Source organism: Dama dama, chromosome X, assembly GCF_033118175.1.
Source record: "Dama dama isolate Ldn47 chromosome X, ASM3311817v1, whole genome shotgun sequence".
In the NCBI taxonomy this organism is placed as follows: Eukaryota; Metazoa; Chordata; class Mammalia; order Artiodactyla; family Cervidae; genus Dama; species Dama dama.
In genome coordinates this window covers 161,666,996-161,672,995 of record NC_083714.1, presented here as the reverse complement: position 1 = coordinate 161,672,995, position 6,000 = coordinate 161,666,996, and positions in this window count along the sequence as shown.

Here is a 6,000-nt window from a genome sequence, read left to right as displayed (position 1 = left end):
TTAAATCAATTTAAAAATGTTTAAAGAGAAAGTCGTCAACTCAAGGGAGGATCTAGTACATTGTTCTGTGTCTTTACTTTCAAGGTAACTAGATCATATGCCAAAACTCTAAGATACAAAAAAAAAAAAAAAAAAAAAAAAGAAAGGGGAGATAGAGAGATAGAGAACATTCTCTTTTTTTTCCTGAGAATTTTCCTAGGCATAAAAAAGGAACACATTTGACTCAGTTCTAATGAGATGCGTGAAACTAGAGTCTATTACACAGAGTGAAGTAGGTCGGAAGGAGAAAAACAAATATCGTGTATTAACCCAATACATACGGAATCTATAGAGATGGTGCTGACGAATCCACTTGCAGGGAGCTGCAGACATAAGAGAATACACTTGTGGACACAGTGGGGGAAGGAGCGGGAGAGAGGAATAGAGACAGTGGTATTGAAATATAGATGTATTACCGTATGTTAAATAGAGAGCTAGTGGAAACTTGCTATATGACTCAGGCCACTCAAACCTGGCGCTCTGTGACAACCTAGAGCGGTGGGGTGGGATGGGGTGGGGTGGGGTGGGAGGCAGGTTTAAGAGGGAGGGGACACATGCGTACTTATGGCTGGTTCATGCTGATGTATCGCAGAAAGCACCACAGGCTGCCAACTTTCCCACCATTTAAAACTAAACACAGAGAAGGAATGTCATGAGTCGCCAGGAGCTATCGAGTGAAAACGATCCATCTGGTCAATACACCGGGTTTAAGAGATGGACTCTTTTATCCATCCATGATGGAAGGATTTTCAGCTTGAGGTCCAGGAGGCAATTTTTGAAAGTGACACAGCATGAACTCAAGGACACCTGCTGGTTAACAAAACGGGGAATGATGGCTTTGCACGCTCCGTGACAGTCTCTTAAGCCTCATTTCTTATCACATGCCCCCCCCACACGTCTCATCATCTTCCCAACCCAGGGATCGAACCTGCATCTCCCGCATCTCCTGCGTCGGCAGGCAGGTTCTTCACCATTGAGCCACTAGAGAAGCCCCCATACTATGCTTGATCTTAGCCAAAAGGCCAAGAAGTGATATACATAATATATATATATTAATTGGCTATTTAAATATAGGAGAGAATGGGCTTCCCCGGTGGCGCTAGTGGTAAAGAATCCGCCTGCAATGCAGGAGACGTAAGAGACGCAGTTTCGATCCCTGGGTCTGGAAGATCCCCTGGAGGAGGGAATGGCAACCCACTCCAGTATTCTTGCCTGGAGGATCCCATAGACAGAGGAGCCTGGCGGGTTACAGTCCATGGGGTTGCAAAGAGTTGGATACGACCACAGTGACTCAGCACGCAGGCTCGCACAAGAGAGAATATTCTAATATATGCAATTCTCTCCTATATTTATCTATATATCCAGTTAATACACTATATTGAACAATAAATACTGTGTCATTCAGTGAAAATAAGCATGCTCGACAACTTCTGACTAGAAGTTATTTGTTAACAAACTTTCCAGAAGGAAATAAACGGCAAAAGCTTGAAGCAAATGGAATGCCCTTTGACCTAGCATTTCCATCTGAAGAAACGCATCTTCAGCACATAGTCATTGGTGAGGGCAAATATTTCATCGTGTGTTCCTCAAAGTTCTGAAGCTAAGCACCCCAAAATGAAGAACAGCTAAAATATTGTGCAAAGGAGTTGAATTTCAAGGCACTTATTTAATGACAGTGTTTCAGGACACCTAACCATGAGAATGAAAGGTAGAGTGCCTGAGTTAACAGAATAAGTTAAAACCACTGGATGGATACAAATATACAGAGATACAGACAGAGATACACAGATACAGCGAAAAAACTAAAAGCATATATACTCAATAGGCAACAGTGGCACAATTAAAGCTAATGCAACTTTGTTCTTTGCATCTTTCTGTATCAAATATATCATGAAACAAAAAGCAGTAACTTTACAGTTGTCCAGTCGCTCAGTCGTGTCTGACTCTTTGCGAACCCTTGGACCGCAGCACACCAGACTTCCCTGTCCTTTTCCATCTCCTGGTGTTTGCTCAGACTCAGGTCCATTGCGTCGGTGAGGCCATCCAACCATCTCATCCCCTGCCACTCCCTTCTCCGTTTGCATTCAGTCTTTCCCAGCATCAGGGAAAAATCTAACATCCTATCTCAGCAGGTGATACAGTTTAACAGCATCCCTGGCATCACATTGATACAATGTATCCTTCCTAGCCTGTGATGGAAACTGAAGCTGCCTATCTTTCTGGCAAACCCTATCACCCTGGTTGCAACAGGAGAAAAACCCCAGTTGAGGGATATTCTATAACATATCTGAGCAGTCCTTCTCCAAAGTATCAGCAGTAGTATCCTTAGTCGCTCAAACGTGCCTGACTCTGCAACCCCATGGACTGTAGCCTGCCAGGCTCCTCTGTCCATGGGATTCTCCAGGCAAGAATATTGGAGTGGGTTGCCATGCCCTCCTTCAGGGGATCTTCCCAACCCAAGGATCGAACCCAGGTCTCCCGCTTTGCAGGCAGATTCTTTACCAGCTGAGCTCCCCGGGTGGAACCCCCTCTAGTTCAGAGTTCATCTCCATACCCGAAGGCTTGGTGTGGTCCTGACCACTCACGGTCCGATCTGCGTACATGATTGTTAACTCCAGCCCACATGTTTTCCCTGTTTCCTTTGTTTTTATACCTGACATCCCTTGTCTGTCCCAGGGTCTATTTAGGACACCCTGTGCCAATCCACCCTCGGTCACCTTAGGCTCCCGTTGGCTGTGACAGTCTCTTATGATATCCAAACTATGATGAGACAGGGAGTTGGACACGCTGAGTCTGTTTTCTGATGAGGAGGGGATCTTCCAGCTTCAACCTTTTCCCCCGCATCTCCCCACCCTTCCTCGCAGTCCGATGACAGATGGGACATGGGACTGTCCCCTTTGAAGCTTAGATCCATAATGGAACCCAGTATAAGCATCTTCGATGAGCCTCCAGGCTGGAGCATGTCGATTCCTGGACCAGCCTCCATCCACACACAGTTTCTCTTCACCCCCGTCCCTTTCAGGGTACCCAAGGACGTCCAGTGCCAGCCCTGGGAGGACACGGATGGGCTACACTCCCCGCATCCCACGATGATCACCTTCTGTAGCAGGTCCCCAGTGCAGATGAGCCGACACCTGTCCTCATGTGAGCTGGCTCGGGCAGGACACCAGGCTGGCAGGCCCAGCCCTTCAGGGCTCCACCGGAGCAAGTCCCAGAGCTCCGTGATGTCACGGGGCCGTGGTCCTGCCTGTCTGTGACGTCACAAAGGTTGTCCAGGAGACAGGCCGTGATGCTCGCAGTTAGGGGGGTGGGCACCTTGACGCGGGCTGCTGGGAAGCGCTCTGCACTAAGCAACAGCGGTCAGGGCGCTTTTTCTCTTCCTCCTTTTTCTTTCTCTCCTTGTCTCCTCTTCTCCTCTTGCTTGTCTGGCTCCACCTCCCACTTCAGCTTCTTCTTCTAACTTCCTTTTTTCTCACACTGAATCTGTAAACTGCCTTCTTGGAGACTTGGATCACTCTGGTTGGGTTTAGAAGGTCTTACAACCCAGAGAAGGTTTTTTTCTGGTTCATCTACGAGAAGGGGGCTTTGGGGTACAGCCCACACAGCAGATGTGGGCCCTTGGCACCCCAGGTGTGGGAGCTGCAGGAACATGTGGGACACTGGGAGGGTCTGCAGGGGAGGGGAGAAGGCAGTCAGATGTGAGATAATGGGAAAGAAAATATCAGAGTGTGTTTCAGGGCAAAGGACTCCAACCCTTGCAGTGTCTTATCCTTTTTTTTTTTTTTTTAATTGCAGTATAGTTTCTTTATAATGCTGTGTCAGTTTCTGTTGTATAGCAAAATTAATCAGCTACCTGCTCAGTCACTCAGTCGTGTCTGACTCTGCGACCCCACAGACTGTAGCCCAGCAGGCTCCTCCGTCCATGGGATTCTCCAGGCAAGAACACTGGAGTAGGTGACCATTCCCTTCGCCAGGGAGTCTTCCTAACCCAGGGATGGAACCCAGGTCCCTTGCACTGCAGGCAGATTCTTTACCATCTGAGGCACCAGGGAAGCCCATAAATATGTTAATATATGATATTTGTTTTTCCTCTGCCTGATTTAACTTCCTTCTGTATGAAGGTCTCAACCCTTGCTCCTCAATGATATTTTTGGACCAGTAGCCCCGGGTTTTGGCTCTATGACCAATTTCACCAAGATGCCAGAGACTGGCCCCCTGCCTAAGAGAGACTAAGCCATATTAAGTCAAAAAGGCTGTGTAATGGCCTTATCATGGGATTTGGATAATCTGCTCAGCATCTGGGCCTTAAATCTTGATTGCATGAGAGATGATTGGTCGGAACCTGTGATGAGAAAGGAAGGATTCATGACACATGGGGGTGCCGGGGGGGTGTAGGATGACTGAGCTGTGACTTATGTATTCTTTGATCAAAAAAGGAATTTTCAAATCTTCTGTTCAGCGCCTCCTCTGTGAGGAGCTGAGGGCACATGGAAGGATGAGGAGAGACGGGAGGGAAAAGAAGAGAGGGAGAAAGCGATCCACGGAGTGGAAATGACAGAACGGGACTAAGAGCAGGGTGGTTGGGTCCGAAGAGTAGGACGTGCTTAGCTCTGATGGGAGGGCAGAAGGATTCACACATGCAACAACGATTGGGCTGGATCTTACGGACGTTCTTTCAGGCGAAAAGGTGGGTCAGAGGTTTTCTGGTCCATCACTACATTCATATTCACCATCTGTAAGCTTCAGAGTAGACTCCCTGAAGAGGCTGTAGGGCTTGAAGGTCAACCAGAAGGGTGGGTCAGATCAGAAAGGAGAGAGTATAAGATACGGACGAACTTAAGTGATGCTTTGAAGGTAATGTAGGATTTAAGTGTCCTATGCTTCCCTGGTGGTCACAGGTAAACGAGCCACCTGCCAATACAGGAGATGCAGTGTGATCCCTGGATCAGGAAAGATCCCCTGGAGAAGGAAAGGGCATCCCACTCCAGTATTCTTGCCTGCGAAATCCTATGGACAGAGGATCCTGGTGGGCTACAGGCCATGGGGTAGCAAAGACTCAGAAATGACTTTCTTCAGTTCAGTCCAGTCGCTCAGTCGTGTCCAGCTGTTTGTGAGCCTGTGGACTGCAGCACGCCGGGCCTCCCTGTCCATCACCAACTCCCGGAGTTCACTCAAACTCATGTCCATCGAGTCCGTGATGCCATCCAACCATCTCATCCTCTGTGGTCCCCTTCTCTTCCCACCTTCAATCTTTCCCAGGATCAGGGTCTTTTCAAATCAGTGAGCTCTTCGCATCAGGTGGCCAGAGTATTGGAGTTTCAGCTTCAACAACAGTCCTTCCAATGAATATTCAGGACTGATTTCCTTTAGGATGGATGGGTTGGAACTCTCACATCCATACACGACTCCTGGAAAAAAACATAGCCTCGACTAGACAGGACTTTGCTGGCGAAGTAATGTCTCTGCTTTTTAATATGCTGTCTAGTTATAGAAACAGCTCAGGCAACTTAACAACAACAACAACCTAGAATGATTAGAATTTTATTAAGATTCTCACATAAATGTGGAGGATAACGAAGACCAAGGCTGCAGAGGAGCTGGATATTAAAAATCTATCAATAGAGGAGAAGTCAGCAATGTGAAGAGTTCCTATTCCGCTGATAGCATGATGAGCATGTTGGGCTCAAGGAAGATAGCACGGCTTCAATTGGGTTTACAGGCATATCTGAGAGACACTGTGGGCTTAGTTCTAGACCATGGCAATAAAGAGTCACATCGATGCTTTTGTTCCTCATAAAACTTATGGTTACACCGGACAGAAGTCTATTAAGTGTGCAGTAACATTGTGCCTAAAAGAAAAAAAATGTACAGACCTTAATTAAAAATGTACAGTGTATATTTTTCTATATACCCAAGGGCATATTAATCACCTATAAAAAAAAGAAATAATGCCATTTGCAG